Source organism: Dermacentor variabilis, chromosome 3, assembly GCF_050947875.1.
Source record: "Dermacentor variabilis isolate Ectoservices chromosome 3, ASM5094787v1, whole genome shotgun sequence".
Taxonomy (NCBI): Eukaryota; Metazoa; Arthropoda; class Arachnida; order Ixodida; family Ixodidae; genus Dermacentor; species Dermacentor variabilis.
The window spans coordinates 7,197,057-7,217,914 of NC_134570.1; the positions used below are offsets into that span (position 1 = coordinate 7,197,057).

Here is a 20,858-nt window from a genome sequence, read left to right on the forward strand (position 1 = left end):
ACGCTCGCTCGCTAAGTACATGATTACTTTTTTCCGAGGCTGCCGTTTGTCAGCTGAGGTGCGCTAAAAAAGAAGAAAAAAAGCACCTTCCGATACTGCGCTTTTTTCAAACTTTTACACAGACCTTCTAAGAATTGTGAATATCACCGTATGGTTCCGCTCACATCTTTCCATAGCTTTATACGAACGAACCTGCCACGTTATTTGTCATCTTCAATGTGAAAGCCCCAGTGTTTCGCAAACCTTTGTCCCTCCTTTCTCAGTACCTATTAATATTTATTCTGCTAAGGAGGCGCGTCGCGTTTCTTGGTTCGCTTGCTGTTGTGCCGCCGCGTCGGGGCTCGTGACGCTTGGGCTTGCGAGACCCGCGATGTCGATGACGCTCGCGTGACTAGTGGCGCTGTGATGACAGCAGTACCATAGAGAAATAAAAAGACTAAGAGCGGACACTCCGAGAAATCTGGCCTCAGGAACTACGTCACGACTACGTAACGAACTAGTGCTCTCACCAAACGCCAGAGGACGCAGGCGCAAAAAAAGAAAATGTAATGAATTCTGCTCAATCGTTTTACAAAATAATAACTATACGCCCATATTTGGCGTGTTTCTTATGCATAAAAACAGAATTTGCAAGACACCTTCCGTGCTTTTTGTTCTTAATTCGTACTGTCATCAACACCAATCACCATTCGTCCATCGAGAAGAAATCAACGATTCGTGTACCAGCGGCGTGCCAGCGGGAAGGCTTCGTGAACGACGGCTGCGGCGGTGTTTTCGTGTGTGACAGGTGAGTCCCGTTTTCAAGCGAAGCTTGGAGTAACTGACTTGTGAGGGCGATGAGGTTTGCCAAAAATAAAAAAAAAAACAGTTTGCGGCTCTATATGAGGCGGCTAGACGCAAACAATGCGAAAAGCATGCCCCCTCAAGAAACGCGTAGCGATAGGGCTGTACGATGTGCTTTCTTGCTACCCCCACCGAGAACGGAATAATCTTTGTCGGTTGCGTTCCGTGAAAATTATCAAACAACGCGAAGCTGCCAATAACTTGCACCGCTTCACGGCTGTGCACTGCACTGCGACTCGCAGCTTGTCAGACGCACTCGAGACGCTGCGCCTCGGTTTGCGAGGGTAAACCGTTCTTGCCCAGCGCTGTTTGCGATAACCACGGTATCACCGCTCCATTGAAATAGTTCGTGTTGGCGGACTAAAAACGATCTGCTGGACAACGCTTAAGGTCAATATCAGGAATTGCATATTTCAGGAAAATTCCGGCCTCGAGAAAAGTGAATTCCTAACCCGCGTTTACATAATCGCGTGACAGTTGACCGTCCCTTCGTTGGCCCGTTCTAGAGGCTGACGAACGCTGGAAAGACCGTAAAAGACGCCACGCCGATTCAGACCGAGAACGGCGTTTCGGTGACGGGCGCGACCTAAATAAAGAAAAGCAGGACGTTAGGCACGCTGTAGCCAAGCTTTGCTTGCTCGTTGCCCTATAGAGTAAGTGCTCCAGAATATTTTAATATTGTTGGCAAACAACGGCATGTGACATAAACAGCGAGCGTAGCCTATTGCGTTTTGTACTGCGGCGAGGTGTATCTCTACGGCGCACGGACGGACGGTGGTGTATACGTCCGTACGGTTTGTTTATACATAAAAGTAACGGTGGGGAAAAGTCCCCAATGACTACTGCATGTACTTATTGCGGCTGGCGTGTTGGGAAGTACTGCGCATTCTACTAACTTTCGGCTCCGTACAATTCTTTCGCGGCGGAAATCATTGCACAACGTATTGTCGCGTAGGCGTGGCGTGGCGCGCATTTGAACAAAGGCGTCGTATTTGGACGCTTCGGATTTATCTTTACCACGCTTATGTGACCTGCTATTATGCCTACCAATGTACTCCTTATACTGAGTACGTACAGGTGTGTGCAAAAGTTTACAGGCCGCGATGCCGTGGGATTACATAAGATGGCGGCCTGGGAACTTTTGGGCACCCCTGTCCGGGGTCTTAACATTTATCCTTGTAAGTCCGAGTTTTATGGGCCAGAGGTCAGAATGTGTCGGTGGTTTTATATTGTGCATCGGTTCGCTATTCATTCAAAGCGGTTTCCTGGTACAGTTGTGACGTGTACATATGTTTTTGGTAATGAACGAAGCGTGAACGTATTGCCATTTTCAGACCGTGCTGATGCCATGCCGTCCGACGGTCCAAGCTACGGCAGCTGCTGCTGTGTGTCGCGGTGCTTTAACAACGGCAGAACCCAGAAGAAGCCTATCTTGCCTTGGAATAAAAACATTGCGGAAACTGTCTCTTTGATACATATGACCGCTTGTGCCAAAACACAGAAGACAAGCGCGATGGACAAAGCCGTAGTGAATTATGATTACCTCTATCTCCATCTGTTATAACTTAACCGAAATAAAGATTGCGTCCCGACCTCAATTCACACCAAATATTGAACTCGACAAAATATGGAATCGCTAAACCAAAACCACAAATAAAATCTTTGCCATTTGGGTGACGAAAAGTGGTCTGAAATGACAAGCTTCCGCTACAGCCTAACGTCGGTTACGCGGGGTAATCCAAATTTCGCGCCAGCGAAACCGAAACAGGAAGTGCAGGCCAGTTGCTATCACCAACCGCCAGGCGCGCTAGGGTCGATTGGGCCACTGGGGTGTATGGGAGTGTGCACTCTTTCTTTTCTTTCTCTACGGCAATACTCTGCAGTGCTTGTTCACACCATCACAACACGCAACGCAGCAGTACAGCAAAAAGGCAAAGCGATGCAAACCGGGGGCCCACATTCCATGCCCCTGCGAACGGCGATGTTGAGCTAGGAAACGGGAGCCGAATTTCATGCAGGTTTCTGTTCGTTCGCAGACGCATCATTCGCTCGCGCAGCCCCGGTGTCGCTTGCGACATGTGCCGCCAGAAGTGGCCAATGCTTGTACGGATGAGGGCACGGCGGGTGCGATGAAAGGCAGGCACGCGTAATTGATTCGTCCGTCAACGGAGGCGCGCGACCCTATTCGTGCGCTTCAGCAGTTTGTGAAGAACACCGGCCTGCGTGAGCGATTGTAGTCCTGCTGTGCACCCTATAATGTGTGCGTCGCAAGTGCGCTCCCTCCCTATTTTCTTGTTGCCTCTTTCCGTTAACCTCTTCCCAGTGTACGGAAGCAAAGCGGACGTTCGTCTGACCGACTACGCTTCCTCTTCTCGCTTTCTCTCCCTCCACAAGTGCCTTGTGAAAAGACGGGAAACAGCTAAAGCATCGCTCCTGCTATCTTTGCACTGTTCACTTACGCGTAGTTGTGCAGAAACCGGATCAATGGGCCCAAATGCATACCTGTCGTAGTTACGGAAGCTTGAAAAGAAGCAGCAAGCACTGGTGGGATGAACGTGTTCGTCTGGAGAGCTCATTCAGCAATTGCCAAAGTTATTTTACTTTCTTTCCTTCTCTCTACCTTTCAGTTTGGCAGGTAGAAGGATTTCAAGCACCGCAGGCTGCCGGTCGTGATTTACTCTATGCTCAATCCAGGTTTCAGAGTGCTATTCGCTATAACCGAGCAAATGGCATCGCAGACATCGCAGCCTGTGTCCTTTTCGTGTATTCCCTAGATCAATTAGCTTTCCCACATGGCCCGTGCTCAACTGGGCACAAAGAGCTCGCCCGCAATATTTAGATGTCAGCCCAAAGCTTGCAACCCTGGCTGTAACTGCCCTCCACGTACATCACGCCGCACTGTTATAGGAAGTCCTCGATTCTTGCCGGTCCGTTGCAGTCACGTCAAGGTCAAACTAAACAACGCTCAAAAGCGAATGAGCATCTCCCTCATTTTGGTTCCCTTCCGTGTGTCCCTGTGTATATCAGCATCCTTCCCACCAAAACACTGCACGCTTGCTGCGCACAGACCAAGGAAAGAGTTATTTCGTAGAGCAAGAAATTTAATTATGCAATCCGTTTTCAGGCAGCGCACGCGAATGCGGCAGGGAAGAGGCCAAAGCAAACACCGCCATGGGAGCCGCGGGCGGCCTTGACTGAAAGCAGCTGCCGCAGCTTCCACGGCGAGCGAAGCCGCAATGCCAGACAGGTGCACGGAAGCGGACCCGCCTCTGCGTCGCGGTTGCACAAGCGCCGAACGCAGTAGCGGTGCCGCTGAAGGCATTTCAGACGCCCAGATTCAGTCGCATAAGACGAGAAGTGTGTGACATTCTCGGCAGCCGAACGAGTTCCAGAACCGGTCGCGTGTTAGTTCGCGTAACAAAAGATTACGTCCAGAATGCCCACCGAGCAGATGCGCACCGCATGTGTTCGATCAACGTCGACTAGTCGTTGCGAAGCGTCGCCAAACTTGCCTGGAACAAGAGAGAAGAATCCGCATCGCGTGCGACGCTTTCTGTGAACCCGGATGAGGTGCGAAGTGTGCGAGACCGTCGCAACCGTCGCCATGGACTCGCGTCACGTGGACGACGTCTAGGTTATACCCGCAAGCACTGCCTCGTCAGCGAGCTAGATTTATTTCAATTTGAGCATGTTTTTTCATATATAGTTCACATATTCTGTAGATGTGAGCTGTACCTCGGAGCCGAAACAACGTGACAACAGAAACTGGTCAACGCATTTTTTCAGCTGTCTAAAATGCAAACATGCCTACATGTCATAAGATGACACCGATTTGATTGGGGTATTGCTGGTACTATACAGGGTGCCCCCGTTAACTTGGACCAAGGTTTTAAATATACCCAAGAGCTCTAGAGAAATCGTACCGGCTGCATAGTAGCCGTAGTCATATGTACTTACAGCCAGTATTTTTTTCTTCACCAAGTATTATTTAATTCGCATTTAGATGGGGGCGAAATGCGAAAACACCCGTGTACTTAGATTTAGGTGCACGTTAAAGAACCCCAGGTGGTCCAAATTTCCGGAGTCCCCCACTACGGCGTGCCTCATAATCAGAAAGTGGTTTTGGCACGTAAAACCACATAATTTATGTTTTATTATTATGCAATTAATTACTTTTAATAGGTGAACCTTTTAATTATTGCTTGAATCGCAAACACATTAATTACAATGTTGTAGGGCACCTTAAGTAACCTCCGAATCAAGCACGTATTTTGTGCTAAAGTGGTGCTGGTTGTTTTTCCCAAGAAAGAACAAAAGCCCGCGAAATATGCGAAATACGAAATAGATGCGCACTCGCACGCCGCTACTCAAGCGCCTACAAACAACCATTGAAAGATATACGGCTGCATTCTCTTGTCGCCGCATCGTACAAGGCTCCGCTACGCTTATCAATGCGCCAGCGGCGTATTCTCTTGATACCGCGACCATCACTTAGCGTCAAGCCCTGTATCAAAGTGCCGCCACTGGTAAAGCCGTGTATCCGTGGCTATTCGCTTGGAAGCGCTTGAGTAGGGGCGCTCGAGCGCGTGTACTTTGGATGTTTCGCGCGCTTTTGTTTTTTCTCGGAAAAACCCATGAGGCAAAGCTGAGCACTAAACAAATGCTTGATTCGGAGGTTATTTGAGGTGCCCTACAACTTTGTAATTGATATGTTTGGCATTCAAGCAATGATTGAAGGGTTCACAAATTAAAAGTAATTAATTAAATAATAATTCATGATGAAAATATACTGGCCGTAAGTACATACGACTACGGCTACTATGCAGTCGGTACGATTTCTCTAGAGCTCCTGACTTTTTAAAGAATCTTGGTCCAAGTTAACTGGTACACCCTAGGATGATGATGATGATGATGACGACGACGACTACGACGCGCTAAAACCACTTTCTGACTATGACGCACACCGTAGTGGGGGACTCCGGAAATATGGACCACCTGGGGTTCTTTAACGAGCACCTAAATCTGAATTCGTGGGTGTTTTTTCGCATTTCTCCACCATCGAAATGCGACCGCCGCGGCCGGGATTCGATCCCATGACCTCGTGCTCAGTATAACCCCATGAAGTGTAGACAAAGTGGTCCGAACGTTCGCGATGACTGCGGTAAGCAGCCTGCAGTCAAGCCGAGACTTTTGTTCCAGTGCACAATGGCGCCACAGAAGAGGCTCGAGGAACAGAGCCCGGGGATTTGTGCGCCGACTGAGGCAGCTGGTTGCAAAGGCGTTCACTTGACGAACGCCAGACGAAAGTCGGCCGCAGAGAAGCTCGCTGCCCCGTTTTGAGTCGCGAGAACGGCGCAGCCAACTCCCTGGTGAGAGGCTTTGAGAAAGCGTCTCTGCTCGGGGGAGACTCCCAGCCCAGGAAGGTGCGCTTTGCGAGTATGTCCCTCGGTCGGCCCGTTTTGAGGCATACATAAAGGTGGTCCTGCAGACCATCAAGACCAAGTCGGCTACGGGCCCCGACAAAGCGACCCAGAAGATTCTCCGGAACCTGGACGACCAGGCAACGAGACAGAGTGAGAACGAGCGTTGGCGGAACGGCGGCATACCCGACGAATGGAAGAGGTCCGACGTGATCCTCATCCCCAAGCCGGGTAAATTCTTAGAAACACAGAACATGCGGCCAATCTCTCTCACTTCCCGCGTTGTTAAAGTGATGGAGCACGCTTGCCTGAGTAGAGTTAACGGCTACCTGGAGTCAAATGACCTGTACCACAGCAACACGATTGGCTTCAGAAGAGGGCTCTATACCCGAGACGCCATGATACAACTCAAGGAACAAGTCATAGACACCACGGGGCGGGACTTGAGGGCAATACTTGGACTTGATCTAAAAAAGGCCTTCGACAGGGTCAAGCACGCGGCCTAACTCGACAGAATCGCGCAACTCGGCCTGGGTGAACGAACGTATCATTATACCCGAAATTTCCTTACGGGAAGAACAGCCAGAATCAGAGTGGACGAGGAGGAGAGCGTCCAGGTGGACGTCGGCAGCGCTGGCACACCGCAAGGGTCCGTCGTGTCACCGATGCCCTTCAACCTCGTCATGACCGGACTATCGGAAAAACTGAAGCGAATAGAAGGCATTAACCACACCATTTATGCAGACGACATTACGATTTGGACCACGAAGGACGGAGGGCGATATGGAGGACAGACTTCAAAGGGCAGTGGAGGCAATCGAAAATCATCTGGAGGACTAGAATGCTCGCCGGAGAAATCGGAACTGCTGCTCTACCGCCTCAGTAGGCTAGGCAAACCGACCAGAGACGTAGCGGAGCTACACAGAAGGGGAATCATATTAACCACTAGAAAAGACACGGAGGTACCCATGGTCCAAAAGATCAGAGTCCTGGGTCTATGGATCAAAGCCAGGGGAACAAACGCGGAAACTATAACGCGCCTGGAAAAGAAAGTCACGGCGACCGTTCAGCTCATACAGAGAGTCTCCAACAACAGGAGGGGCATTAAAGAAAGAAACGTCGTACGGCTCGTTCAGGCCTTCGCGATCAGCCACGTCGCGTACGTGGCGGCATTCGTCCACTGGAACACGACTGAGAAAGACAAGATCGGCGCACTCATTAGAAAAGCCCACAAAATGGCACTAGGTCTCCCCCAATACACACAAGAAACGAAAAGTTACCACATCTAGGGGTACATAACACGCTGGAGGAAATCGCGGAAGCATAGAGGATAGCGCAACTCGAAAGACTCTCCGGAACCAAGGCGGGCAGAGAAATCATGGAAAAGATCGGCATAAACTACCACGGAATGAACGGCCCCAAGACGCAGAGCCGCAATAAACACGGAAAATATCGCGAAGAACAATGCCGAGAGAAGAAAATGCCGCACGAAAACGATTCTCAAAAACCACGGTGCGCGAGCGGCGTCTACAAAGAGCACCTCCGAGCTCTTTGTAGACGCCGCCCGGTACCCCCGAAACCGGGACGACAATGGTGGTATGGGCGCTGACAAAGGTAACTCTCTCTTCGCAATGGCGGTCGTATGCACGAAAGGAAAGACCGTGACTACGGGCTACGTAAGGACTGGATCGTCGGAGGCAGCGGAAGAAATGGCAATTGCATTGGCTGTAATCAACGGCCGGGAACAAGACAGAACAATAATCAGCGACTCCAAGACGGCTATTAGGAACTTCAGAAATGGCTGGGTCTCCACCGAGGCGGCCGAAATCCGGAACCACAGAGCCGAAGACTGCAAGAACGGCAAAATCACACCCAAATACCTCAATTGGATCCCGGCACATATGGGAGAAGTAACCAAGAATGCCCCTCCCAACTTCAACGAGAAGGCCCACCGAGCGCCGCGAGAACTAACCCACCGCGGCTAGGACAGTGACGGCCCAACACCCCGAAACCCCCGGGGAAGGGGGAAGGACTGCAGCGGATGCGATGGAGAACACGGAGGAGGCGACAACGGCGAAGTAGCGATAAAAGACGACAGGGACAGACTGGTCACGTACCACGACATACTGACACACTATACGAAACAAAGAGAAGCATACCCACAACCCTACTAACGACTCGACAGGTTTCAAGAAACAAATTGGAGAAGGTTGCAAACCAGAACGTTCCGAAACCCAGTAAATTTAAACAGAGTAAATTCAACACAATACCGAGACGCGAGCGGCAAACTTTGCAAGCACGAACACGCAGACATGGCACACATCTTATGGAAGCGCACAAAGATCAGATAAATATAAGTAGTGGACAACATAGAACCGGTATAACCCCGGGTCGACGCTTGGCCAGCGTCACGACGCGTTAAACCGTCGTTTGCCGGCACTTTATTAAAGTTATCCCTATCCTATCCTAACAGAACCGGACCTTCTCGAGGAGCGATGGCTAAGCGCTCTGACTAGCTCGGAACTAGACGACCAACTATGGGCTATCCAGCGGTCCCGGGTAGCGGTGGAAAGGCTATGCCTCAACGCACATAATGCTCGGGTGGCCTGAGCCCGGGCTGGCAACCATGCAGGTCTTTTTCTCATTAAAGTTTTTTTTTTTCGTCCGTCGGTTTAAACGCATGGGCACTTCATTTTGAACCGACTGCAGTCACTGCACATATACCAACACTAGGTCAACAATCTTTTTCCGAGACTGCGACAATGCGACAGATCGCCGTTAAAATAATCGCGTATTTCTGTTGATTCCACATAAGCGACGAAAATGGCGCCGCCTGCTGGAGGTGCCTTCCCGTTTGCCACGAACGAAGACAGCTGCGTCTTGGCAGAGGCGACGACAAGTGCGCGCCGTATGCCACAGAGCTGACGCGGGCAGGAGCCGGCTTCGGGGCAGTTGACCACCGTTGAAACAATTTCCCCATGACTGCGAGAGAGAAGCGCATTATTTGGGGCCGTGCGAGTTTATACTATTGCAGCGCTAGCTGTTACAGGTTTCTCCAGCTGCAACACGTGCCCGTTGGCCATCCGCAGGCTGCGCTGCAAATTAAAACCCGCTCTTCGTAGTGGCTTTGGCGTCTGTGCAGGGGCTCTCTAAATGGCTGTCTTCACAGATCGTAACAGTCGCAAAGGTGCAAGAAATAGCGGCAAGGAATTCGTGGGCAAGCTCACTTCGTTTAACCTAATATCACCGCAAAGCTGGGTTACGCATTTCGTATTGTGGGCATTGCCATCGTCGTTATTTATTGAGTGTTGCAAACTTAAGGAAACAGGCAACTGAAAGGCCGGTCATGCCATTTATTTTCAAATAAACTCCCGGCGTTGCTAATGTCATCACAAAGTGTCCGAACCAGCAAATACTGCGCAAAGACAAATATGTTTACCAGAAACAGGCATTACGCGGTTTCCTTGTAAGCATGACTACTATGCTTAAGTGAACTATAAATGCACACTAAATATACAACATACGATAAACGTGGCTGCGTTTGTCGCAGCCACGTTCTGAAAACAGAAGAGCTGTTAAGGCCGATCACCGCAAAGCTTGGGTGGCGCCGTTAAGAGAGGATGATATTTCAGCCCCTGCTGTACGCATACCGCAGCAACAACGTAAGTATAGCAACAATTTGCATCAACCAACCACAAAAACAAGTGGGCGCTGCTTCCAAGCGGGGGAACACCTACTGACGGCGGCACCGAAGCAGACCTACCTGGCTATGCGTGTACATCACAAGACTGTAACGTGCGCAGACCCCCCCCCCCCCCGCACTTTTCATTCTTCCTACACTTCCTTCTTCTTATACAAAATTACTCATGAATTTATTTAACGTTCGGATCTAATAGCCTTCTGTTTCACTGAGCGTTTCGCAGAACACTACCATGGAACCTAGCGCCTGTCTCCGCCTGCCTGTTCCCGCAGACACTCGCCTCTCCACAGAGCGTCTTGTGTAACTGTCATTTTGACCATATTGACATCTTTCGAAACGTATCGTCTTCTTTCTGCTCCGAGCTTCGCACTTTCTCCTGAACCTTCTTTCCAGCCGCCCATCTATCCGTCACGATTGTGCGTTTTTGTGTAGTGCTATGCAGCTGCTTATGCAGTTGTATTTCTTTTTTCATCGAATTTTTTTACCACATAACTTTTGTTGTAGTTGTCTTACATTTCTACCTTTCTTGTTTTTGTTTCGCTATGCACCAGAACTCGGACCTTAGTGTTGTTCCTGGGCACATGAAATAAACTATTGATTGATTGATTGATTGATTGATTGATTGATTGATTGATTGATTGATTGATTGATTGATTGATTGATTGATTGATTGATTGATTGATTGATTGATTGATTGATCCTTTCTATTATCGTTGGTTGGATTTGTCTCGCGTACGCCAGTACGAAGGTTCTTGCGGTTGTTCATGGGCTATCTCTAGGGAACTTGGGCTTCTGTCGATGTGAGGGAGTTCGTTTCGGATAGCCTTTTTCGCGTCAGCTCACTGGTGAGCACCACGAGGGGGAAATCATCTGTGTTGAACTTTCCTGAATAAGTCATTCAGCTGCGATTACAGTGGGTACTACTGCTGTCTAACTGTGTGAGCGTTGAAATTAATCGTTGATGCAAAAGCTCCTTTTTGTTTGCTTCTTTTTATTTTATTCTCTATTTCCGTTTTTCTTGGTACAATTAACGTAAATACGTAACAATGCGGCATCTCCTTCGCTGTGCAAGACGGCGAAGTCATTGTTATACGAATGGCGTTTTCTCGCAGGCGAGAAATGATCCTGTTATCCTACTGTGTTCTTGTTTCGTTGCATTTATCAGTCAGTCCAGCTTTGGTGTTCACTTATACCACGATCATGCTCCGTAGCCTTTAAACTATACACCTTTCCTTCACACGAAGTCTGAAATTTAATGAGTTATGTGTTGCTTTGAAATAATGAAAATATATCATATGCGAAATTTTTAACTACTGAAATTTATCTAATTTTCTTCGTAGCACTGCGTTCACACGCTACGCTCCACTGTTCCGGACGTGTCGTTGCCGATTGACAGTGCTGCAATTTTCCCAAATACACTGCGTCAACGTTGATATTTCGAACCCCTCACCGCAATAGGCTCACAGTAGCTGTTCCCAAATTGTCTTAACCATTGTTGCGTGTTGAAAGAAATAACGGGTCTCTGACACGCTTGACAAGGCGCTTTTAAAGGGTATTGGGCTCATGGTGGTCATTCTCTGTGACGTCACGCCACCCGCGTTTAATAAATCTACCAAGTTTGAAATTTGTCCTTTTTATTTTTGTTTGCTGCATGATTTTCTAAAAGTGCACGAGGAACTTTCTAACGAAGTATGCATTTGATAGTCGCAATGCGTAATTTACCGTTTCTGGTACCTCGCATTTGTTTCGGCTGGACGAATGCCGCGTCCCGCCTGTCCGACTGCATGCTGCTCGAGAGCGCAACGACAAACGATCGGACAGACACGTGCCCGTGGCGTTCGAGTCGGCCGAGCCAGCCACGTCGGCCCGCCCTCGCTGACACGAGGGCCAATAAAGAATGCATCCGCCTTGGCAGGCCAGACCCGACCGTCAGGTCACACCCGCTTTGGAAACAGCGAAGGGTTAACAAAGGTCACGCGGGAAAACAAAAGCCAAATTGGGGTTCAAAAGGGGAGGAACGTAGCGCGAACAAAAAGCGGACTCGCCCGTCGTGGCCTCTGACTTCCGAGGCAGGATCCTGAAGGTGTCCTTGCCACCCTGCACGGCCGGGCCAGTTGTGATGGCACAATCGCCGCACACTTTGTGCAAGCATTTAGTGCCGCAGGAAAGCAGAGTGCGGCACAACGACATTTCTCGTTGTACGACACCAATACCGCGGCAAGGCACTTTCCCGATGAAAGACGCCGGAAACTGAGACCTTCCAGAAAGGCGAGTGTTAAAGAGGAAGCATAGATTGACGGACGCTTTTAACGTCATTCGCAACATCTTAATGCAACAGGAATAGACCCGCGGAATCATGTAACGTCATAGGCGTTGATACATCGCTGAGAACTATTTCCATTTTTATTAATATTATTGACATTAACTGTATTCACCGAGATGCTGGTGCCTGTTAGCGCCGGCTACTCCTCTTGTCTTAATTCACTGACACGCTCGTAAAAAGCCTAAAAAAGATAAAGCAAGAACGGAGCGCCAACCACATCGCCTCGAACTGACGATCGGAGATTCAACGTTCATCCGTTGTCTCATAAGTTGTGGCTCGTCCTCTGTAGGGGCTTCGGACGTGTCCACCTTCAGGTCACGAGGGGGTCACTGAAACTGATATACAGTTGGCCGATCGACGTCTGCGCCAAGATGGCACGGGTGGTTCGAGCCACCATTTGCTTGTTACCCGACTGCGTCCTTTCATTTTCCCGCAGCACGAGACGAGCTGCGCAATAGTTCCCGGTTGGCCTATTCGTCCGCTGAAGTTCACGTACGTGTCTGTACTATGTTCTTTTTTCTTTGCCTCGTTTTTTTCTTCTGTGCTCATCTCTCACTGCAGTGTGTACTCATGAGCTAGGAAATTATTGAGCTAAGGGTTTACACGTCCTGATGCCATTCTGAAAGACTGCACATGTTTCTTGTCGCTAAAATGGTTCAAAGGTTGTTCGTGTACGGGCCTGTCTATTAGATTATGATGACGTATAGGTCGGTCATATACGTAGGTTCATCGCAGTGCGGTATTCATGAGCATGGTCTACTCATTCATTCATTCATTCATTCATTCATTCATTCATTCATTCATTCATTCATTCATTCATTCATTCACTGTAAGTGTTGGCGGGCTCAAGCGCAGTATGTCACCGGCTTCTCCACCGTGTCGAACGAGTGATGGATGACGATAGCCGAACTGAAGCTATTCAGCAGTTTACAAACAAATAAGCGGCGTACGCGCTCGCAATAAAAGAATCGCGTCACCGGAGGACAGCGCTGACGGCGGCTGTGACCACGTCGAGGGCTGCTCGTGTAGCGAGCAGCCGGCCGCTGGCTGATCGGATCATCGCTTGCCTTAGTGCTGCAATAGCCGCTCCTCCTCAGTGGCGTTGTGTTAGCACGCAGTAGTGCTACCTTGACAAGCCTTGGCGCTCATTGGCCATGATTGGCCATTGCGCCGTAAAACCCCACATATCAATTTTACAAGCCACTGCACCCATCAAGTTGTGGGACTACGTAGTGTCTTGACCACGGTGACCCTTTTGTCACGCTGGGGAAGGGCAAAAGCGTGGCAGTTTCGGCGAGTTGGAATGTGATGATTTTCTTAGGCTTGTAGCGCAGCTCTGAACGAGCACCTTCTGAGCTGCGCTACAAGCTTAATAAGTCTGGGGAAGGGCCTAAGCGTAAGCTCTCTCTTAAACTACTTCTAGAAGAGGGATAAAACAACAAAACGCTGAAAACGAAGAAGGTCTCAACTCGACGCATTTATGTAGATGTGAAGCAGATGTGAAACTTTCGTGAAGCAGTTAATCGAGTGCTTGCCCACTTCTCTCCTGCCAATTTGGCGTAAAACAACATAGCGCGCGCGCAATCTGACATAAGGGGCGATCATCACAAAGAGCTAGTTGACACTGGCACGGTAGAGGTGCATGTGTGATTGTGACCCACGATGCGATTGTGGTTCAAAGCATCGGGCTGGTACGCCGGGTGTTCGATCCCACCATCTGGCGTGTCTCTGTAAGTGTGAGCTGTTATTCGGCACGGCAGCAACAACCACGGTCAGGAAGGGTTGGCAAACGTCACCTGAACGAGGGCAGCTTCTGACAGGAGCGGCGGCAGGACACGCTGTCTTTGCGTATTTTCGCTCCCGAGTTGTGCATGCGTCATGTTGTTTGCTTTGCAGGGCGTCCCCGACATTTCGCTCACGCGTGCGACGCCAACTGGAAATGCCGGTCGGCCGTTCGACATTCAAGGCTGAGTGCAGACGGCCTGTCGCTGGCTCTCGTACAGAGACAAGTGAAAAAAAAGAAAAGAGAGACCGGATGACTGACAATGTATCATTCAAGCTTACACTTGAGAAAAGCGCTAACAAAGCAGAACACGCAGATAACGTGAAAGAGCGGGTCATCGCCAGAGTGGTCGCAAAGGGAAAACGGAACGGGCGCTAGTATACTGTACAGCGTCTTTCCTTTCCGAGCTATCGTAAACGTGACTCCCTTTCTGAATCAAACGCTCCACTTTACGCAAATGTGACTTTCTATTTTCTTTTTCAGACGCCCCCCATTCATGTATGGAAACTTCTTTCGAGCGGGGCTCACAGCGTAAGCTTCCCGTCGTTCGCAGCTCCCCTCACCTCCGGTCGTCGACAACGCGACAGGTGAGCGTGTATGCTGGTGCATATAACGTGGGGAGCAAACAGCGCCCACCAGGGGGGCACCAAACCTGAAAACGCTGCGCAGCGTCCCCTGCAGAGCAGTCCGCCCGCAAGTTACATTGCGTTCACTATCGATCGGAGGAGAAGCTGCGCTTTGCAAACGACGAACTGTTGTGGCTGCGAGTCGAACAGAGAACGTAGAAATGGACTGCGAAGCTCGCAACTGGAGGGCCTTTCCTCTCGCGTTGAGTTCGCGCAATAAGTCCACCTATTCTCGCGAACATTTCAACCGGGGAGTGGCGCCTCGTATTCTGTTTTCTCGAATTTTACAAATGCTACGTGAAAGCCCAAATATTTACGCAGACGAGAAATCCTGGGCACGGCACGGGCACTTCAACCACCTTAACGGAACCGGCAAGGTGTTTAGCTTTAGCCATACTGCCTCTGTGAGTACCTTTCAGTTGGTGTCGTTATAATTTGTATCGTAGCACAATCGTGAAATTAGCGGCACAGTTGTCACCATTGTGACGATGACACGTTAGTCTATTTCAGCAACAAATGAGATGCTACCGCCAGCGGCGGGGACTGAAGACGTGTTCCAACGGGCGCGTCCCGAGAAGGTGTCCGGTACAAATTACAGAACAGGCGTGGACGAGATCGGAAAGGATTATGGTGTTGCGCCACCCCGACAAGACAGTCACAAATAAACAGACGCCCTGCCTCGCTAATGAAGGGAGCGGGAAGCTGATTTCCCTCTCACTCCATTCCTGCCCGAATGAGCAATCAGGGATGAGGGGCGGCATGTTACTCGCTCTAACGCAAGGCTGGCTCACCAGCAAGCCAGCGTCGGGCGTATACTTCGTCAGGGAAACATGATGCAGGCGCACATGCGGTTCACCAAAACGCCATAGGTCCATTTTTGAAGCTTTACGTTACAGACCATAATAAACGCTACGAACGGACAGTGGCAACACAACATAATACGCCTGGACCCGCGCGTTGACCGTGTTATGTTACATGCGTAAGCATTTATATGCCTACCCAACGCGGAAACCCTTCGGTCCGTACATCACGTAGACGAATCGCTATAATGAAGTTAATGTGTAAAGCAAAATAAACCCGTAAGAAAAACAGACTGCGAGTGGTGACTTTTGAACCTATGACCTAGCTCTCAGAAGCCGAGTCTTACCCACTGGTATAGTGCCTAGAATATGCAGCATATTCTAGGCACTATACCAATGGGCTAAACACCCACGCTTACAGAAGGTGCATATATCTCAACCGTATAAATGTGTTGTACTGGGGGTACAAAACAAATGTCAAAGTATAACAGTTTCTATGATGGCTTTGTTGAAAGATTTAGTGATGTTAGAATAAAAGCCAACTCTAGGACCACATGTAGCTCCGACTTGGAGCATTGCAGACGTAAGAAAACTTCCGATTTTGCGAATTTAATGCCAAGCACGCCACATCCCCGATGCATTGCGGTGGTCGTGGGATGTGCCTTCCGTTAGGGCCTTCCTTCACCAACCAAAATGCCAACGATATCTAAGGGCTCATGCCCTCCACGTCGCGCAACACAGAAAGATAAGCAGCCCATGATCTGATAAGGATGATAAGAAGCGATGAGGGGTTATATGGGTCTCACCATGGTTGGAATTGTTCGAAACGGTAGGATAAGGTGCTAAGGAGCGAAAAGGGCTTATAATAGTCTGAGACATTCTGATAAGGTTAATAAGCATAGATAAAGGTCGATGAGGGTCGGATCAAGTCCAGTAAGGGCCCGTACATGGTCGCTCCGCACGTCCGTTCCGCCCTCGTCCGGTCGCGTGCGGAAGCCTCTCTACTGGTGAGCGAGGAGCGGACGCAAGTTTCCCGTCCGGCCGCCTGCTCGTCTCTCATTGGCTGGTCCGAGGCGGACAGTTCGGCTGTCGTCACAGCAAACATGGCGCTTGCTCGAAGCGAAGCGAAGCGGGGACGTAAGGCTTAAGCTACAGCCGCGTCAGAAACAGTCTATTTTTTCTCCTTTTTGTGATTTTTACTAGTTATCTGGCACCCACGGAGATAGTCATCGAAAGCAGCAAGCCGGCGTACCCTTCCAGACCTCATCAGTGCGTGCGATCGCCTACAGAAACAGACGGAGCGCAGGAAGTGTGTGTTGTGTTTACGAGAGCATCGGAAGAAATATTTGAAGCCGTCGACTTCGTGATTTTTTGTTCCATGCTTCGCGTGCGTGTCGCAAACGAGAAGTCCATCACATACACGTGCATTCTGAGCAGCAGGACACATGTTCAGTGCGTGGCAAAATAACTAGCGTCCGATTGGCGCACCCAGCGTACACGTTTGGTTTCTGCTCTGTGTATGCGGATCCTTGCCGCGAAGTGGTGAACGCCAGCCCTTCGCAACTTTCAGAAGTAATGATACGATCAGTAGCGATAAATTTTTATCGCCTTGTTATCGCTGCCATTCCGCGTGTGCTATACTGCGCGTGAGCCGTTTGGCGGCTGCGACGCGCCGAGGTGACCGCGACGTTCGAGCTGTGTTGTTGTTATGAAGTGTGTCCTATACTGCGTGTGAGCCGTTTTGCCGGCTGCGACGCGTCGAAGTGACCGCGACGTTCTACCTGTGTTCTTGCTGTTATGAAGTGTGTTTGCAAGCTACAAACCGTGATTATGTATGCGCGATGTGTCGCAGCGTTGCTGGGTGTGGAAGTGCTCGTTCTACGCGATGTGCGTTTGCTCAGAAGTGAACTGTGCAGATGTGTTGCCGATCGCGTTTTCATATTTAGTACCCTTACAGATAAGCCCTATCACACCGGCCTTTTCTGCTTCGTACATCTAATTTTTCTTTCAAAAGTTGTTACTGCATGGTTGAAGATGCTTCTATCGGTGGGGGGAAATTAGGGAACATCATAATAATTGCATACGTCAAGACGGTCAGCGCTGTCGTGAAATGTGGACGCGCCTGAGAGCACTAATGTCATGAATGCAAATTTCTGGCAGCCTTGATTTTCATAATGTGGACACTAGTGTGAAGATCAAGAATTTCTAGATTTCACGAAGTAAATTGCTTTATATTTTGTGGTGCAAGCGGCTTACATAGCCAAAAATCTGAGCTGCTTGTTTTTGACTAGTGACTAAGCACAGCGTCTGTTTATGAAGACACCGGTGGCATGGTAGATGAATATGTTATAGGTAAGAACTGGATACTACCTTCTTATTAACTAAAAATTTTACGCTTGCTGACAAAAAGCAATATAAATGTAAAAATGAACACATAGGACGAGTAGTAACAAGTAAGTGTCACAGGTATGGTGTTATATAATATTCTGCTAGCAGCCAGCAGAACTGCGTAAAATAAATTTTGCCCAGAGTTCTTCCTCACTAGCCAGCCATGGCCACGTTACTAATGCAGGCAGAATTGGGTAAGCGAAAGTTTGTGGTTACTTTGTTTATTCACCCTATTTGATTATCTGGTTCGTGTCGCCTGTTTTGGCACGAGCCTTCAGTTTAAAGCGAACAATAGCACAAGTACCAGCATTATATGCCTGATAAGTGCTTTATTTTCTTTCCTCGTGTTCATTCTGCCAACAGTCATTAGCAAATAATGTGCATTAAACTGACTTGGGCCTGTAAAGTATGTCCATTAAATGTTTTTCCAGTGCACTTTCATCTGTGAGTAAATTTACTGCTACCTATCATTCGTGGGTGTGGGATGTTGGACGCTATAAGTGGCTATCTGACTGATCTTTATTTTGAATAGGCCACGGTTCCACTCATTAACTGAACCGTTTTCAGCTGCGCTGCCACACTATAGAAAGGGGGACCTCGCCTCTTGTCATTCTTTAGCATGTTCATGGCCACAGTGCATTGTCCATGAGAAGTCAGCTGCTATCACAATATAAAACGTGCCTATTGGCTGCTATGAGTTTATCCTGAACACGAATTTTCACAGTTATGTAAGCATTAGTTATGTGACCGAAGCCAGCCAATGAGCACGAACTGCTGGCAAAATTTTCAAGCGACTCTGCAGGCAGAGTGTCTGTTCCCTATATTATGTTAGCCACACTGCTTTGTCAGTATGCTGAATTGTTCTTTTTTTGACAGAAATTAACTACCCAGCCAGACAAGATATTGCCAAACCATCAATTTTAGGCCCGTACACATGGTCACTTCTTTATTTTATGATTTTCTGGGCATGACAGCCATGGCTTAACTTATGCACGGAGTTGAGTTGCTGCATGTGAGAAAAAAAATCACTGCGTAGCTAATAGGAATTAGACTGGTACAAAAAAATTATTTATCTTTATGGCTTGTAGTATAAGTGGTGCTGTTCATTTGATGCACACAGTAACATGTGAACACAAATGTATGTGTACCTTGCATTTATGTGCATGTGTGTGTGAATAAAACAGCACAACTTCTAATATCAAGGCACGTTGTACCAACTATACCCATTAAAGATGTTCTATGTGGTATTCAGCTGATCGTATTGAAATTTTATCACATGGTGCAGTTACATTTCATACCTGTATGTAAACCTATTTAAGAACTGTATTCACTGCATGCGAGAATCCATATTTTAAACCAATGCAGTACCTGGGGTAGCAGCTTTTTAGTTAGCTTTTGCCACAGCTCATTAGAGGGATCGTGTTGACTATGCCATCCAAACAACTCATATAAAGGTTTGTGTTTAGTATACTAGCAGTTAAATACTGAATGTAGCTGCGATTCTTTGTATACTAGTGAGATTAATTCCACTGCTCATTGTTCTGTAACGTATTGTTCTTCAGTCACACATGGTGACAGTATTTGGCGTCACGAGTTCTAGGCTATTTTTCACATGGGCCTTTTGATGAAGTGAAATCTGCCTCTTCAACAGTAAGTTTAGTGGAAAGCCACCACTGAACCAATAGCTCAAAGGCCAATTCCTGCATGCTTTTCGCCAATTGGGTAGTGCGCGGAAACTATGTGTGATACATCACTTCAGCTACACCAATAATCACACAGCTAAACCTGCCACATATAGTTAAGTCAGTGATATAGGCAGAAGAAGATGATTTACGTATGTAACAGTTACTCATCCCTTGAAATGTGAATGACCCAAACCTTCGCGAGCATATCAGTCACAACCATCCAGCAGCACAAGTGGGAACACTTGTGCTATCACAAACGAAAGCAAGTAGAATAGTACCACCGTCTCAGCTGGTTTGTTGTGATTACCTTGCCTGCAAGTTTCTTGTTTATATTGGATAGGCTTCCTACTTCCTACAAATAGCTTGTATACATTTTTGACCTGCACCGCAAAGAGCTGATGTGACAAAAAAATGTGTACACCTTAGTGTTATGTTGCTTTTCATGGTGTCTCAGTTTACTTAATACAGTTTTGAATTTACAGATTGCTTCACATGTTTATAGCTAAAAACCACTGAAAACTACTTGCATTGTGACTCCAAGGTCACAACGCGAGGATTTGTGTGGTATCCTTCCTGTTCATCGGTGTGTCCTTGCACTATAAATGTAAAATGTCACACCTGCAAACCTGAGCATCCACCCTTACATTTCAAACACTTTTTTGAATGCTCGGCAGTTATGCTTACAAGCACATTGTGACAGCAAATCTACACCACCTTAATTTAAGTGCGATGTAAAGGGTTGTTTGTGCATATCCAAGCTGTTCTAGCGTGCCTGCAGGGATACAGCATTGTCCAGTGGCACCGTATAGTTCAGGCATAACAGTGAACTAGTAAACAAAGCGGCTGATAATACTAAGCTGACCCATATGTAGGAGCATCATATTATCTAACCCGCACGCAAAGTTACTTTCAGTGTACTGAATAACCGCAGCTTTGATTTACCAAGTTATATTACTGCACACACAGAGCGCTGAAACAAAGTCTGTACAATGGTGAGAAATGTGCCAAGGAATGAAAGATAACTTGTGATGTGTGGATTTGAATAGTAGATGTGAATGCATACCCAATTCACCAGTATGCATGTTTTCTTTTCGAACAATTTTACATTTGGCACAGAGGCTGAGCCAGTACGGCCTCTTGACTGCAAATTTCTGTGCTCTCACAGTGCTAATGGGAGTATCGTTCATTTGGCTACCCAAATAGTGAATAGGTAATAGAGCACTACAATCTTTCAGTTTTACGCAGAACACCTTGTGCATTATTCACAAAACTGAACCTAAGGAACTATTC

The 20,858-nt window shown here is 48.2% G+C and overlaps 1 protein-coding gene across 3 annotated transcripts in view; it reads right to left on the reverse strand.

The window, feature by feature from the left end:
* Rbp6 (RNA-binding protein 6) overlaps positions 1-20,858 on the reverse strand; it is a 1,084,430-nt gene that overhangs the window by 918,364 nt on the left and 145,208 nt on the right. The gene's annotated exons all lie outside the window — the stretch shown is intronic.